Raw genomic sequence first — 8,430 nt, forward strand, 5'->3', positions numbered from 1 at the left:
AGAGGCAGATTGAGTGGGATACTACAGGAGGGTTATGAGCAACCATGTGAATACAATGTAATCTGTTTATAAGGAGATGACCTACATCTTCATTTATAACAATATGACACCGCTGTGACCAAAAAGACCCAGGACATATCAAATCTCCTTTCATGAGCATTTATATACTATCCATAACCAAATTCACCTTGACCCTTGCCACTTTACCACACAAGTTCTGAGCAATATCTGTTGAATCTGCATATGATGTGGGAGTGTCATATATCAATCTGTTGATGTCATTGGTTAACTAATAAAGAAACTGCTTGGCCTGATAGGTTAGAACATAGGTGGGTGGAGTAAACAAAACAGAATGCTGGGAAGAAGAAGGGAAGTGAGCGCAGCTGCCATGCCTCCCCTCTCCAGGACAGACGCAATGAAGCAAGCCACCAGATCAGACATGCTGAATCTTTCCCGGTAAGACTGGTGCTACACAGATTATTAGAGATGGGTTGATCGGGATATGAGAATTAGCCAGTAAGGAGTAGAGCTAATGGGCCAAACAGTGTTTAAAAGAATAGAGTTTGTGTGTTGTTATTTAGGGGCATAAGCTAGCCAGGCAGCCGGGAGCTGGGTGGCAGGAATGCAGCCCACAGCTCCTACTACATGTATATGAATTCATCAAGAAAACCTAGTTCTAGGAATTTACTGTCAGATATGATTCCATTAATGCAAACATCATTATGCCAAAGGTAATAGATGCTCACATTATTTGTAACTGCAAACCACTAGGAAATAGCCAAATGTCCACACTTCGATTAGTTGAAAAGAGAAACATGGTGTCTAATTTAGGGTTTCTATTGCAGTAAAGACACACCATGATTATGGCAACTCTTATAAAGGAAAACATTTAATGGGTGGCATATAGTTTCTGAGGTTTAGTCCATTATCATCACCCTGGGATATGGTGGCATGCAGGCAGACATGGTGCTGGAGCTGAGAGCCCTACGTCTTGATCAGCAGGGAACAAGAAGTGAACTGAAACACTAGGCACCACTTGAGCATATATGAGACCTCAAATCCCACCTCACAGTGACACACTTCCTCCACCAAGGCCATACCTAATCCAACAAAGTCACACTTCCTAAAAATGCCACTTTCTATTAGCTTATGGGGGCCAATTACTTTCAAACTGCCACAAACGGCAAATAAACCCAATAGAATAGTGTTAGAGTTAGAAAATAATCGAGGCTGTATTTCATAAATTAATATGAAGTCATTTTTTTAAAATTTTGCTATTCATGAATAACAAATTGCAAAAAAAAAAAGCACCATAGTACACTATTTGCTGCAAGACAGAAAATGAGAAGTATTGAAACCTCCTTGTGCTGCTTTATATTGTCAGGGAAAACTCAGGGACCCGAAGATAGCAAAATTGGTCAGCTACACACTGTGGAAGAGACAAGAGAAAGTGCAAAGGAATGGCGTGATGTGTGATTTCTTTTCCAGTTTTACTTCCGGTGCTTGCTAATTTAGGAGGCAGTCGAAGATGGCTCAGTCAGAACTTAGGAGAAGGAAAACCTGAAAGAAATCTGAAACAAAGGAATCCAACTGTGTGCCAGCTGAGTAACATTCCCTCATCAATGAAGAGAGAGAGGGCCTTGTCAATAATATATGAGTAGAATCTTTTATGAGGTTGGAGCAGAATCTGAAGATACCAAAACCAAATTTTGAAATCTCTCTTTCTTAACTAGATGTCTTAGTTTGCTTCCTGTCGATGCAATAAACAACGTGACCAGAAGTGACAAGTGAAGGAAAGAACTTCTGTCATCTTACCTTTTAGAGTCCAGGAAGGAAATTCGGGGCACCAACTTGGAGAGAGTAACTGAAACAGAGGTCAAGAGGGAACACAGGTTACCAGTGTAATTTCCATGGTTTTCTCAGTTTGCTTTCCATACAGTCCAGGACCGACTGACCAGAGGTGGTACCACCCACAGTGGGCTGGGACCTCCCACATCAATCAGAAATTAAGAAAATGCCCCCACATACGTGGCTTCAGGACAGTCTGATGGAGATATTTTCTCCGTTAAGGTTTTGTCTTCCCGGATGACTGAAAGGAATGAATGTGCTGGAGAAATGACAGACCTTGGGGGTGGGGCTGAAATGAAGAAAGATAAAATGAAGACCCCTGGTTGTGTCAGAAAAACAAAGGCCTGAGTGTCTCCAGTGACCAAATGTGGAACAATTTGAGTACAGAAAAATCCAGACAACACCCGATATGAATCATTGAATAAAGAGTGATCCCTAAACAAATACTATATTTCAGAATATAAATATTTCTAAACTAGGTCAGGGAGAGGAGATTTAGAGGAAAATGCTAGGGTACAATACAATAATTCTGCACACCTCGTAGGTTCACTGGGGTCCTAGAAGAAAGAGACACAGATTCTAAACCTATGTGCTCAGCTTGATAACTGTGGGATGTACATGAACTCAAACTCCCCAGCAACAGTGCTTTTACATTATAGAAAAAAAATGTAAGTGTACAGTGAAAACATTCATTAATACCAAGCAATGATCCCAATAATAGCACCAGTAGGCTCTACACTTGGTGCTATGAGGACTTCACATCACTTCAGTAGTCTTCCAGTAGGCTTTACCTAAGTCTAATTATGAAGAAACATCACATTACACCGGTAAGGATAAGGTATGACTGTACTTATAAAAGGAACTAAAAATTGATTAAAAATTGATTAAAAAAAGCAAGCAAACAAACAAACAAAAACAAGCAAGGCTGGCTAACTGAGATTTAAGTTAAAAGGATCCTGTCTACTGAGTGTGAGAACTGGAAAGTACGTGATTAGTTTAAAATTGTCAAATGGGCATCTACTAGTATAGAAGCTCACTAAAATACAAGTTTAAATAAAGTATTCTTATGATTGTGGGTGGAAAAATACTCCAAGCAGACACCATACACTACCAAAGAAATCTCCAAGATCAGGAATGGACTTTTGTTCTTTAAACTGTTAGCCAATGGAGTTTCATAAAGCCCCAAAACATTATAGTTTAGTGTCAATGCTATTGATTTCCCCTCCAAAATTTTAATGCTAAGACCAAGTTGCAAAAGACAGCACACACTTGAATCACAAAACATGGGACATCAGACTAAAAATCACTTGGACTCTTCGCTTCTACTAACTATACACAGCTAGAGGAGAAAAAATAATCTTTAGTTTTAGTGAGCTATGAACTTAGAAACTTGGAGAATTATAATCATGATCTGCCTAAAAGATACATACACCCACCTGTACAATAGTGACACAGATCTTAAGGAAGTAACTAGTCACTCTTTTTTTTATTTATTTTTCCATTCAAAAAAATTTACACTTCCTCCCCTCCTCCCATTCCCCTCCAGCTCCCTCACTCCCCCTTCTCCCTCTGTCTCCCTCCTTAAGAGAGGGCATGGAATCCTGCCCTGTGGGAAGTCCAAGACCCCTCCCCCCAATCCAGTCCTAGGAAGCTTTGCATTCAAATAGACTAGGGTCCCAGAAAGCCAGTACATGCAGTAGAAACAAATCCCAGTGCCTTTATCAATGGCTTCTCAGTCAGCCCCCATTTTCAGCCACATTCAGAGAGTCCGGTTTGATTGCATGCTCATTCAGTCCCTGTCCTGCTGGATTTGGTGAGCTCCCATCAGAACAGGCACACTGTCTCAGTGGGTAGACCAACCCCTTGCAGTCCAGACTTCCTTGCTCATCTTTTCCCTTCTTCTGCTCTTCAAATGGACCTTGGGGGCTCAGTCCATTGCTACTAGCCACTCTTAAAAGAAAAGAAAACTTTAAGACCTGTTCCACAAGATGAACCCCTCACATAATACTGTTAATAAAGGCAAAAACCTATGCTTACATATGTTATGGATCAAAAAAAAAGAATGTCTACTACTGCTATTTTTGCTAAATGAACATAGTATTAAACTGATTCTCAATGACTTATTCCTATGTCCATAGACATACCCAATGCTCAGTATCGATGTCAGTTAACACACCACTAGCTTTATGTTATCCTCCTTTTCATGTTCTTTAAATTCATTGGTCCTGTATGTGAGTCTGCCTTGGAGTGCATCAGTGTATGAGACAGTGTTCCATTGAATGAAAGGACTTCCCTTCCTCGGCAGCAATCAAATATCAATAGCTCCTTTGCTAGTGATGGGATTTCTTTCCTTCCTGCCCTCCAGCTGGCAGAGAGGTGGGGGGAGATCTGGAAGGAGCTGGGGTGGGAGTTGAAGGCCAGCGAACTATATTTCATAAAATTCTCAAGGAATAAATTAAACCATTATTAAAAACTTGGACAGTCTTTGGGGCCCATTCTCTTTGGGCCTCCCAGAGTCTAGTCGAAGAGAGAGAGGAGCAATGGATACCCATAGAAACATCTAACCTGAGCTAGTGGGAACTCACTGACTCCGGACCTACTGTGGGCGAACCTGTATAAAACTAAAGTAGGCCCTCTCAATGTAGGTGACAGCTGAGTGGCTTACGCAGTGTGTGGGGACACTGGCACTGAGGCCAGGATTTATCCCTAATGCTTGCTTGAACTGGCTTTTTGGATACCTTGCTCAGCCTAGATATAGGGGAGAACCTTGTTCCTGCCTGAACGTGATGTGTCAGACTTTGTTGACTCCCCAAGGGCAGCCTTGCCCTCTCTGAGGGGTGAATGGGGCTTGAGTGGGGAAAGTAGCTGGAAGAGGAAAGGGAATGAGAACTGGGATTGGAATGTAAAATGAGAAAAAACTGAGAAAAAATAAATAAAATAATTGTTTTTTTTTTCTAAAAAGATTTTAAAAATGTCAGAATCAAAAGAGGAGTATCAGGGTCTCTCTATGCAGTATGCTGACCCAACAGTTCTAACATAGCTCTTTAATGTAAAGCTCTTTGTTCTTTTGAAATACACTGTTGAAAACATCTGGAGGAGATCCCCATTCAGATGCCCTTTCTGGTACAGAAATGTTAGGTGCCAACTTGCCTAAGCAATGGTACCTGGTGGCTTCCATCAAACACTAAGCTGGATGAGCTAAGAGTGTATTTTTTTTTACATGTGATTACTGCTTCAGTTATCTGTCTTACCCGAAGCAGACTGCTCTCTGTAACCTGTCTGTGTCTTGCTCACAGTCAATAGTCTTAAGAGAAATATCCAGTCTCTGGGCTCAGTTGCAGCATGAACTTCTTCCAAAAAGGGAGCCCCAGGAGGGCTCCTCATGAATAAACACTATGCTGCTGTTAATTCTGACTACAATTTGAAGGGACACAAAGAGGCAAAGGATGCCTCCATTTGGAGAGGACTGGGAAAAGGAGGTTTGCAGAGGTGGAGTAAAAAGATGACCTCTCTATCACCAGACAACATCTATAGGAAACATGACCAATTGCAAAGAAATAAGAAAAATAGAAATTTCAAGAGATAAAGAATACTCCAAAGTGGTTGCTTCAGAGTAACTGAAAAGGGAAAAGGGAGACAGCAACTTTAATATTAATAACCACTTCATTAATATACATATATAATAAGAAAAATATTAAAATACATTTAAATTTTTACTTTATTTGTTAGCTACGGTGCCTGTGTATATGATGTGAGTGTGAAAGGTGGGTGCAGCTCAGAGAACTCTTATGAAGCGATCTCTCTTTACACACAGGTCCCACAGATCAAACTCATGCCCCATTTCTCCTGCAGCTGACACTTGCATTCCCAAAGCCAATTCTCCAGCCTTGGAAAATATTTTCAATACCATCATTAAATGATCTTAGATCCTAAGCTTTGTATATTTATTATCATTTAAAAATGAAAAAATAAGAATAATATGCCTCTAGCACAAATGTGACCAGAAAAATTATTATTCTATTATTGTTTGTAGAAGAAAACAATAGTTTTAATGTGATTGCCCTTTATGATACATAATCATCTTTGGAAATAGAAATACATGAAAAATTGTGTTTCAATAAAGGGCAATTCAGATTTAAATATTGTGAATCTACCTTATATAAAAGCACTTTTTTTCCCCTTGAAGTTTGTCATCTAACAGAATAAAGAACAAGCTACCCTGTTATTTAAGAAATAAATTTTACTACTTTTTACAAATATTCTTCGAAAGAAATTTGAGTGTCTGGGCAGGGTGTTTTAAAGACTGTCACATGACTAACCTGGCTTCTTATTAATCCAATACTCTTTCTTTCTGTGTGATAATAAGTTCCCAATTTTCTCTGCTCCAAGGAGGAGTGTGTGTGCTTTTATACACTTTAGTCTCCCAAGACCAATCACAAGGTTATAAACTTTCTTCAACCCCCTCCCACTTTTTTAAAAAAATCATGTTGTTTAGGACAACAAGAGAAATGGGGCAGCTGGACTTCAAATGCCTGTCTTGGACCAAGTCCATATCCTGAGTACCAGTCATGGACCTCTGCTTTGTACATTTTATTTATTTATTTATTTTTTTACCTAAGCCCCGTTTCTCTTTCTTAACTGATAGAGTATCAAATACACAGCTATGCCATCTCTTAAGATTTAGAGGACTTGACTTAACAAAGAACTAAAGCTACAGAAATAAACTATGACTGTAGTCTTGAGAACAAAAGACATGAGAAGCTCAACAAGTGATTCCATGCTGAAATCCAAGGCTAGAACATGCTCCTTCTGCATATGACTAGCATAACAGGAAGTGATGGAATTATTGTGAAGGGTCAATTAAATTTATAGAGAAGCAGGTAAATTGTAATAGGAATTCTGCTTGTTAGAAATCTGAGTGCCCGGAGCTGCAACTATTAAAAAATGAAAAAAGGAACCTGTCTACATGAGAAGATGTAGCCAACTAAAATCCAACAGGATCTGCTAAGGTATCAGGAATAATTCATTGACATAGTTGGCCAAATCCTGTATTCAGGAAATACAAATGGCATTTTTTTCTTTTAGAGTTTTGTCTTAGAAATGGCTATTTCCTTTATTAAATGTTCTTCTGTTTGCTCTAATGCTGCTATCCACCGCATATCCCTGGTGAAGTATTCTGAAGTGTATGGTGATTTTATTAAGGACCATGACATGCTATATTGTTTTAATGTTTCCTTATGAAGTTTCAATTTAAACAGCTTCATTGAGGCGCAATTCACATGTGTATAGTGTGCACAGTTGAGTGTGCTTTTCTTTAATACGCTCACAATGTTATGAAATTAACTTTGAACATTTTCATCATCTCATAAGCAAACCCCTAACTTATTGTCAGTCACAACCCAGTCTGACACAGTTCCTGAAAGCTCTTTTCTGTTGGTGGAATTTTTCTTATGCCCTCTGTGGCCGAGCTCACTCACTCCAAATAATTTAATCAAGATGCATCTTTCTTGTATTCATATCACTTTACTGCTTTGTTTGGCTTGATGTTACATTGTGTGAGCATGTCACTTTTTTTCCATTTATTTTTACCTGTAGTACAAGCACACATCATATGTGTGCAGATGTATTTTCTCCTTTGACTTGTTTGTGGAAAATAGCAGTTGATATCAATATAGCTATCGTCCTCTATTGATCTCTACTGTATTTTTTGAGACATGATTTCTACCTGAACCCGGACCTTCTATTTTTGACTATATTATGTGGACACTGAGCTGGGGGGAAATCCGCCTATCTCTGCCTTGCCCTAGGAATGCTGATTTATAGGCATGTACTGCCACATTTTAAATTAAATGTGTCCCAGTGTTCTGAACTCAGGTCTTAGTGCTTGTGTGGCTAGTACCCCACACATTGGGCAAACTTCTCAGGCCTGCTTATGTCATAATTTTGTAAGTATGTATGCATATAGTGTTCAATATATATACATTCAAATGCACAGAAACACACAGCTGGTGATTAGTATGATGGTGATTTTCTGAACACGGCTGCACAGGCTTAGTTTTCACCTAATAGTGGGATCGCAAGGCTATTTGGTAACTCAGTGTGTATTGTTTGAAGATTAACTGCTTTCCATGGTGGCTCCACTATTCCAAATCTCATCCAGCAGTGTGTAATAAAGGGTGCATGTTTCTGCATCTTTGCCAACATTTGCAAATTGCCTGTCTTCTTTCTTTCATGATAGCCCCAGGAGTGGGCGTACAGTGGATTCTCATTGTGTTTCAGTTGGATTTTCCATTTGAGCTAAACACATCTTTTCATGTATTTTTAAAGAAATTTCTATATCCATTTTGGAGAAATGTTCACGCGAATGCTTTTCCCATTTATAATTTATTAGTGTTGATTTCTTTGTGCTTTTCTTTATTTTTTTGTCGAGAGATGAGTGGTTTTCAGACACGCTGAAGATGTGTTCAGGCATTCTCTGAGTTGTCTTTCTACTTCATTTATGGTGTCTGTTCTTACTTTTTGTAACCAGACAGAAGAGAGAGCTATTTGGAAACAGAAAACTCAGAAAACACATCTTTCAAA

Source organism: Microtus ochrogaster, chromosome 24 (genome assembly GCF_000317375.1).
Source record: "Microtus ochrogaster isolate Prairie Vole_2 chromosome 24, MicOch1.0, whole genome shotgun sequence".
Classification (NCBI taxonomy): domain Eukaryota; kingdom Metazoa; phylum Chordata; class Mammalia; order Rodentia; family Cricetidae; genus Microtus; species Microtus ochrogaster.